The 9,646-nt window shown below is 36.3% G+C and overlaps 2 long non-coding RNA genes across 2 annotated transcripts in view; one reads left to right on the top strand and one right to left on the bottom strand.

Moving 5' to 3' along the window:
- Nucleotides 1-1,277: 1,277 nt before the first annotated feature.
- Nucleotides 1,278-9,646, top strand: part of LOC122173737 (uncharacterized) — a 12,594-nt gene continuing 4,225 nt past the window's right edge. Inside the window, exons 1-2 of the long non-coding RNA XR_006174474.2 lie at nt 1,278-1,410; nt 6,985-7,081. This is a non-coding gene — a long non-coding RNA (uncharacterized LOC122173737). The remainder of the gene's footprint in view (nt 1,411-6,984; nt 7,082-9,646) is intronic.
- The window catches only part of LOC135972235 (uncharacterized), a 25,223-nt gene continuing 22,652 nt past the window's right edge, over nt 7,076-9,646 (bottom strand). Inside the window, exon 5 of the long non-coding RNA XR_010588642.1 lies at nt 7,076-8,818. This is a non-coding gene — a long non-coding RNA (uncharacterized LOC135972235). The remainder of the gene's footprint in view (nt 8,819-9,646) is intronic.

The following is a 9,646-nucleotide window of genomic DNA, read 5'->3' as shown; positions in this document are numbered from 1 at the left end:
AGGAATGATTCCCTGGCACACTTTAAAAGGATCCTCACTGAGGTTTCTGGCTCCTTTGCTTCCACCAGCTGTTTTATTTCATTAGAGGGCGATGTAGCCCAGGGTTAATTTTTCTTGTTATCTCACTGTTCATCCAACAAGGCCCTCTGTTAACCTGCAAACTACTGGCAGGGGGCCCACAGCTGAGGTACTTTCATGGTCATTCATTTTAAATATATTTACTGTACATAATGTGCATACTGTAATTTACAGCATCTGTGCTACAATCCACATTAACCTAATCAATGCTGCCTGTAATTCACATTCAAGTGCATTTTGTAATTATGTTTTGCAGCAACTGGTTTTATGATCATACACTATAAAACAATTAGCAACCCTATAAAAATAATACTTTTGACATTTTTACTCACAGCTAAGACTCCTACAACATCTACGTTTTACTGGATTACATTACATACTTAAATATTTCAGGGTTCCCAGCAGTACATCTGAATCCAAAAAAACTGCTGTAATTTAATTATTCTTATTAATGATTTCTGTAGACTTTTATCAACCCAAAGCTTTATAATAAACTTTTGAATGTGAAAGCCTCCTTTGTACAGATTAATCTGGTTCAGAATCTGGACTCAATAAATCTCAGTAAATCAGTCTGAGAAAAATTATGCAAATTTAAGATCAATAAAGGAGGGTCTTTTTTTATATAAGTATCTGCTAGATTGTTAAATGTTACTGTAAAGAATTCCTGGCAGGAATTATGTAAATCAACTTTACAAAAAAGGCAAATTGCTCCATAAAAAGACTATAATGCTAGACTGAACTGAATTTCTGTTTTCCTGTTGGATTCCCAGAGATTTGACTGCTCTACAAGTAATGGTGCAATCTCAGTGTAGTGAAATAAATGCATGAACAACTCCAGTTTGTCATTTTAGTTTGTGTTTGTGAAATCAGACTTTTGCTATCTCTCACCAAAATGAGGAAGGAAAAAATCTAACAACAAAACACATATGCACATACTCCCCCAAAACAAGGATCTATGTCACTATTTCCTTTACGCTGATATTACAGAGTATTCAATTCACTGCCACTTTGAGATATGGGGTAGGAAAAGGTTTGCTAACAAACGCCAGTATATCTTGTACACATAGTAGATAGAATAGGCATCAAGAGTTCTGCTCTTTTTCATAGTAATGGATCACATATTTTCAGGACCTTACATTGTTTTTGCTTTTTAGTAGCTGTATATCATCGAAGGAAGCAGACAAAGTCCACATCCTCCTGGGTTTTCACCCACACTCATAGGCAATGCATAAAGTAGCCACGTTTGTTTCCAGTCTGTTCTTTACTTTGAAGTTGAAGAGAACAAAATGCAAAATGAATATGTCAATATTTTTCTTTCTTTTAAGGTGAGAGGTGAGTGTATATGGAAATTTAAGTAATTTAAGTTGCATGTATTTCATATTGTTGGTTGGCAAGGAGAATGTCTCGTGCTTACATCAGCAACTAGCTGATTCCCAACATTATTTCTATGACATTCTCTCTCTTTTTTTTAAATAGCTTATCTGATAATGTTATAACCATTTCCTGTTGCATACGAGCTGAGAAAGCTTTCTGAAACCCCAAGTGTCAATCAATAATAGTAAGTCTTAGTGATTCATAAAAATAAGACTGTCATCATTATTGTTCAATTATTGCTGCATCTGTGGAAAGCTTCTTCAAGAACTGGAGGTTTCTTCACTAATATTTACAATCTACATTCAATGGTGCTAATGAATGAGTGGGTGTGCATTAGACTGAAATGCAGATGTATTTGATTTATACCGAGTCCAGGTCTGATTGCTAATGTTAAATCCATTAAAGTATCTCTTAGATCTGACTTAATATAGTCCCCTCTATACAATAGAAATTAAACATAACCGTTTACTTAGCTTTTAATTATTGGTTGAATATTTCTTTATTTCATCATCTTGTGAATAATTTGACCTATGATAGTTTTTAAAAAAATCTTCAGTAAAATTACACTTTTAAAAAGCCAGTAACTTCCATTTTCTCAGTATATGTACAGACAAAATATCAGTTCATTCTAAAAATAAAAAAAAATTCATACTGTTCAACTCTAGTTTGCAAAACTAAGACACTCACAGACAAAATACATATTTCAACGTGGAAAAGAACAGTTTGCATGCACAAAAACAAGACACTATATTTGTCTAAACTGTCACTTTTGAATGTGTCCAAGGGGAAAATTCTTTTCTAGAGCTCAAAAATGCTTTTCTTGAAGAAGCCCATAAGGTAAAAGCATAAATAGGAACAACAGAAGTTGAGAAGACTTAGGGGGAAATCATCAAGACCCATCTAAGGTCAAACATTTCACAGCAATTCTGCAAAGGCCATTGAGCATTAAATACACAGGCTGACTACACCATGCTCCTTTAATCTACAAGAGTTTTCCATTCACAATACATGCAACCCCAGCCAAGGGCTGCCATGTCAATTTGTGGTATATTTCTGATGTTTCCTCCTACACAACACCAATTTTACTTGAAGACTTCAGCTCTGAATTGGCCTTTGTTCTGGTCTATATTTGGATTGTACTTTATTTCTGATGGTGATATTTCAATCAATCTCTTGTCTCTGACTATTAATATAGAATCCATATTACCATAGGAATCCAGAACATGCCATTCAGTTTATGTGTAACCATTAGCCCATGGGCACATGACAGAAAAAGCTCTTCCTCTTGATTCTCATAGCCTGACATAGATGTTTATGTGGACTACATTGGGGTCAGAGTCTCAGCCCTGCTATGACCCCTTTGCACCATTCCAGTGGCGTAAAGTGGCCATAAAGCCACCTTAACCAGCCTCCTGAGGATTCCCTCTGGAAGGTGAAATCCCAAGGCAGTGCAGAGCCATCATAGTTACAACCCTACTCCCTCCAGTGTGGGGAAGCTCCCATGCACTTCAGCACCTGCCTGCTGAAATAGTCAATAGGTAGCCAGCGCCACTTAAAGCAGTCATTTTCCAGTTGTGCTCAGGGGCGGGATCTGAGTCACAATGCTTCCCAGGCTACTTGAGAAGATGAGCTTATGCACCACCCCTTGCACAGAGTTGCAACAGTATTGCAAATACACAATATAGCCCCTAATGTATATGCTGCTATATATAATAGTTAAGCAACATATAATGCAATAATATAATTCCTTTCTGAGGTGCTGGAAACATCACAGTACATGAGATTGGAGCTCATATGACCAAAACACGAATATGGAGGGTTTTTTCATCTTATTAAATCCACATATCCAACAGGTTCAAAGCACATGAACAAAAGTTCAGCACAATAAACAACTACTTAATAATATCAGACTAAATGGACTTCCTTCTTCTAAATAACTGATGTTTCCTTTATGATATTGCTGAGTATTTATTATTTTTTTAATAACAGGAGATTATTGTCTATTACACCATGTGTAATAAACACAGTTCAATCTTTCCCTATACAACTCTGCCAACACTCTTGCAATCTCGACCTCCAAACTCTTCCCCCTGCTCCATCTAAGGGAAGTTGGACCAAAGAATGTGGTCGTTTGGTGATGGGTACATTATAGACTACAATAAGAACACTAAATATGTTTTCTCTTCATAAACTTATGCCAACATTTGAACCCAGCTCTCCAGAGGTGGCAGTCTAGTTTATTGACCTGTAACACCTCGCCAATGCTTAAGAAATTTATCTTTAAATGATCTGATTGAACTGGATTTGGCATCATATAAAAGGACTGTGATAAGACTTTCTATGTTAACTGCTACTTTATGGGAATTTTTGTAATCTATTTTATTATATATTAGTAATAAATTATTAATTATTATTATTATTTATTTTGGCAAAGTGCTGTTTTCTTTGTGTGCGGGGGGGAGGGGTTGAATCTCCTTCCCTGGCTGGAATGTGCTGTAGTGGCTCCCAGAACTGGAAGGCATAGAAAATTCACAAGCAACACAGAATCATTACTTCAAGCAGAAGAGACTACTTTCAGATGAATGCTGCTTCCAGACAGAACTACTGCAATCTGTCTCTTTGATAAGAGTCCAAATTGTACAAAATGCTGTGGCCTCTGCTTAGTGGCAATTTAGCAACTAGACAGCATGATAAGAACTGAATGTAGATCACCAAAGATCAGCTTTGGTCACACAAATGGTATGCCTTAAATTCCAAGTATGTCCTGAAATCCCATTAAAGTTACATACACTGAAAAAATGCTGAGGCCTACCAGTATGTTAATTTGTTTTCTATGTATCCATTACACTGAAGTTACACAAACACTTAATAATCTTAAAATCAATATAACTTAGGTGTAGCTAGTACAAAATAATTCTGTTTTTCTGCGTGTTCTGGTTTTGATGCAAAACTTAACAGTAAAAGCTGAAAAATTCAGATTGTTAATATGTTCCAGGGCCGACAGTAATTAAAAATTCTTGTCAAATGAGCTAAGTCCAGTTTGCAGTGGGCACGTGTCCACATACACAAATAGCATGATAAATGGCAATAGGTGTCAACCTAGTTGGCAATCTAAAAAGAGAAGTCAGGGCAGAATAAACATTTGAGAATAATGGATGAGATTATATGCTTTTAGAAACTCAGCACAGAACTTGCAGGGTTTTTAAAGACATCTTTGTGCCCTTTTGGTCCTGGGCTGCTCTACGGGCTGGACCAGCTTCTGAAGTAATTTAAAAACAGGAGTACTTGTGGCACCTTAGAGACTAACAAATTTGTTAGTCTCTAAGGTGCCACAAGTACTTCTGTTCTTTTTGCGGATACAGACTAACACGGCTGCTACTCTGAAACTTGAAGTAATTTAAATGACCCTGGTAGCTAGGGTGACCAGACTGCAAATGTGAAAAATCGGGACGGGGTGAGGAGTAATAGGAGCCTATATAAGAAAAAGACCCAAAAATCGGGACTGTCCCTATAAAATCGGGACATCTGGTCACCCTACTGGTAGCCTCTCTAACTTATGGGCTGCCCCATGGGCTATAACACTGCCTGGAATCTGCCACAGTGCCTGTGCTCCAGGAATCCTACCTGAGCCAAAACCAGGCTTTTAGAACATGTTTACCCACTCCAGCCGTTTGACACAGCTTAACGGGGCTAGATATCTACATAACGTGAGTGAGTCACATTGGTCGAGCAGTACTGAGAAGTTTCTACTGTTGATGTCTGTGCTGTACCTGTTCTGTGGTTAAAAGACTTCAGCACCTGGGAATCTGATACCTTTCACAAACACTAGAAAAATCCAAAACACTGCAAGTGTGAGTAAGGAAAAGAATTAGGAATAAATCCACCCCAAACATCTCCCATTATACTCAGAGGAAGCTCTATAAAATGCTAATTCTCTCTTTCATTGGCAGATTTGGACTGTTATAAGAACACATTTTGGCAAACAACATTTTGGCAACAATACCACTTTTAAATCTTTGGTTTGATGATGTAAGAATTTTAATTGCTTAATTTGCTGTTTCTGCCACAAGTTACGTAAAGCTTTTCTTTACTTTTGCCTATACAATTTATAAATTCTTGTATATTTTTTGTTTCAAACAAGGAGGGCAATCATTGCATGGCATGAAAAAAAAGTGTGTATTGCTGCAAAATGATTGGGGAAAGCACATCCTAGCCAAATCATTACACACTAAGAAGATTCATTTCATCTCATTACTAGCAATAATTAGTACCCCTGCACATGGAACCTGAATTATCCTCTCATCCTCATAGGTAGTTCCTTGGAAGAAGGTTCAGATGGTGTGGGCAACTTGGTCCATCACTGTCTTTTTTTATATGTTTTTAAATAAATAAATTATTTCAGTCTCCAAGGATTTAAATAGGCTGTCATCTTCCATGTGAAAATTCACTGAGAATAAAACAATGTAAAAGAAAAGAAAAGTTTATATTTTCAGTAGAAGACTTGTGTCCCTCCAACCAATAATTACATCTTCCTATATCATGACTGTCCCTATTGACATAGTATCTGATTACTAGAGACATTTCGCTACAACTTTCACTATTGACCTGCTTAGGGAAATGTACTTGGCCTGGCTGTGCTAATCAGCAGTTGTAAATGTACCACTCACTTGATGTAGCAGTGTTTCTAGAAAAGATATTTGAGTGGCATTAGCGTGAAATCAGGGGGCCTGCTATATTTTAGAGGTTTTACTCGCAAGCAAACAAACAAAAAGAATTTCAGCACAAGTAAAGAATTAGATATGTAGCATGCTGTAACACTTTATTAAATGTATATGCTCTAGCCAAGCAAATATTTATCTGCTTAAGCCTCAGTCAAATTTTCAATGAAGACAGTAAGAGTTTGATTTCAGTGGTAATTGGAGCAGAACTTTAGTTTTTTTTTCTATTGCAAAAGAAAATATTTGGGGCCCGCAGTGAATAAAGATAAGTTTCTGTTTTTATATTAACTGGAATTCATGACACAACAAATTACCGTGGGCCAGATCCTCAGCTGGTACAACTTTATATACTACCATTGACTTCAATGGAGCTATGCCAATATATACCTCCAGAGGATCTGGACACTCATTTTTAACTAGGATTTCTTACCTGGGAATTGAGGACATTATTAGAATGACTGAAGAAAAGAAACAACAGGTAAGCAAATAATTCCATTAAGAAAACTAAGATACACTCTAGAAGGCCAGTCTTCAGTGATTAATAGGCTTATTTTAGCTTAATAACCATTAATAAATCTTCATTTTTGTAACAAGAGGGACTGGTTAATTTGTACAGTAGTTACACCTCTATGTCTGAACAGGACAAAATTGGTGATTCATTTATTAAGTTCTACTTAAACTTAGAGGACAAACCAGACTTACAGAAATAAATGAGCTGTGACAATATACAGTGTTTATCATGTTAAAAAGAAGCCTCACTTCCAGAACAATTTCAGTAATATACTTTTCTTATTCATTTATTGTTATTCTACAGCATGCTTTAAAACAAATAGAAGTGCCCATCTTTGCCTAGAGATACTGCTATGTGCTTAAAACAGGAGATAATTGTAACATCCCAGATACCATTTAAGGTAATCATTGAAAATGTTAACTTTTTAGTGATGAATTTATATTGCACTGTGCTGAAGTTATATTGCCACTGTATAGCTTGCTAGGAAAAGCAAACTATATTTGTATTCCCTCCAGGCCTGGGATTTACCTCAATATTATTATTCCCAAAATATTAATGTCTAAAAGTGCTGTTTCTGGGAATGATAGTGTGGAGTGGATAAAATATTGGGAATGACATCCTAGTTACATATTAATAGATTGCAAGGTCATTTATTAACTGTACATCACCTGGGTGAAGTAATACATGCCGGTGGCACTGGAGCTATTATGGCATATACGGAAAATAATGTATGAGCTGTTCATGCCCAAAGGAAGTCCTCTTGACTCCATTTTAAGAATTGCTACATTACTCTCCAATATATGATTTGGGTTTTATGCTTGGTTCGGGGAATGACTTCAAAACAGGAATATTTACATTTCATGATGTTTCAAAATTAAGCATTGTGTGCCTTGAGATGTATAGATGTTGTGCATGTAATTTTACAAGAAATAGGCAAAAGATGTCTCAAAAATCTTAGGTAGTCATATTCACTGTCATTTTGTTTTCAGCAATATGTTTTATCAGTGTTGTACAACTTATTCTTTAATAATTTCTTTCCTTTTATAGTAACTCTTCCTTTTGTAAGTGCTGTCCTTTCTTATTCCTTTAATAATTTAGTAAACTGCCCACTATATCTGGATAAATATTGATCAAAGTTGTCCATGAGTATTTTTTCAGAGAGTTATAAACAAATTAGATCTGAGTCCACACTCCTATTGTGTTTGCTTTCTATGTACCTTCAAACAAAGAGGCCTTGTCCTCACCACAGTAATACCAATTTTACCTGGGTATAATTTTATTAATGTCAATGGATATAATGTATGTTAAATATAATGTTCATGTTTATATTCACATGAGAGGAAAAAGAGTAGGGTGACCAGATGTCCCGATTTTATAGGGACAGTCCCAATTTTGGGGTCTTTTTTTATATAGGCTCCTATTACCCCTTACCCCCATCCCAATTTTTCACACTTGCTGTCTGGTCACCCTAAGAAAGAGGCAGAAGATCAAAATTTTCAAATTTGGCACACAAAATTAGGCAGCTAAATAAAAGTAGCCTGATACTGACTGATGGCAGGGATTGAACCATGTGATCATCAGAACAAAGGTATCTACAGCTTGAGCTAAGGAGACAGGCACCTCACCCAAGAACTGTAAGAGACTCAGCTCCTCTATGAATCAGGAGTATAGAGGGACACGCACTGAGCACCCAAAATTTCCATTGAAGTCAATTGGAGCTGCATTGACTCAGCACCACTGGAAACCAGACCCTTTTTTATATATAGGTTCCTAAATATAGATTTATGTGCCTAACTTTGGGCTCCCTATTTTTCAAAATCTTGAACTAAGATTTATGACACACATGGGAGACACAAGGCTGAAATGAACAGATAAAGTTAAAGTTTCATTTTCAATGGGTTCCACTCAGGATTAACATTGCATCTAAAATGGCGAATATTTGAAAAAGTCATCAAGAGAGGTTACTGACAGAAATATTCACAGAAACAGCAAATTGAAAGCAAAGAATGCAGAATATTTGTGGCAAGCAGATTTCAGACTTGTAATGGTACTGGAAACCTTGTGAAGAAGTGTATCATCTTCCCAGTTGTATCATTCTATTATACCACCTGCCATGCAGATGCTTCGAATACATCCTCTGTGAACACAAAAAGAGATGCTATTAACTTAAAGTTGATCACAGATTGGAAGCAAAACGTTGACTGAATGTGAAACTTTAAGATGCTTCCGGAGCTTTGTAATATATGATAGAAGAAGTTTGACAGGCAACTTAACCCTACAACTGTCAGGTACCCAAACCAATGAAGTGGAAAACAAAAGTGCTCCCAAATATGTTTAGAATGATTCATTTCACTATTTCACTTTGAAATGAGGAACAAAAAATGGAAGCATTCCTATTTCCTATTGAAAGTAATCAGAGCTCTATATCCCTCTGTGTTTACATAAAGAGAGCTGTTTATTTAGAATCCTTGGTGATAAGGACACCACAAGCTCATAACTTATTATATATTCTCTTTTCATTTTGTCTTTTTTGGGGCAAGAATTATGTATATTTTATGATAACCCAAAATGACTTATACATAAAAAATACAGACTTTAAAGATAAAAAGGATTAGTAGCAGGTAATGCATTTTCCATGAGTGGCTATAGGGCTCTCAGTTCCAGAAAGTACAGGCTGCATACAAATGAATTGATAAAAGTCTGAAGCTGCGGATGGGTAGGAAGGCTCATGCTTTGCTGGAGATGATTCTTAAAGTTACAATAAATCAGATAGACAGTGTCGGCCTTTGAGGATAAACCTGTGATGGCTTGTTGTGCCTCTTTGAATCGCCTCGGAGGCCCAGGGACTAAAAAGTGCCTAGATGTCACATTAAATCTACCGGGAGGATGGAGCACTTCAAAGAGGAACGCAATCAGATCTGATGGAAAATACATTTTCTGAAAGCTACTGACAAAAAAGTAATCT

The sequence above is a fragment of the Chrysemys picta genome, chromosome 6 (genome assembly GCF_011386835.1).
Source record: "Chrysemys picta bellii isolate R12L10 chromosome 6, ASM1138683v2, whole genome shotgun sequence".
NCBI lineage: Eukaryota > Metazoa > Chordata > Testudines > Emydidae > Chrysemys > Chrysemys picta.
Note: the sequence above shows the minus strand (reverse complement) of the source record. Positions and strands in the feature narration are given on the sequence as shown.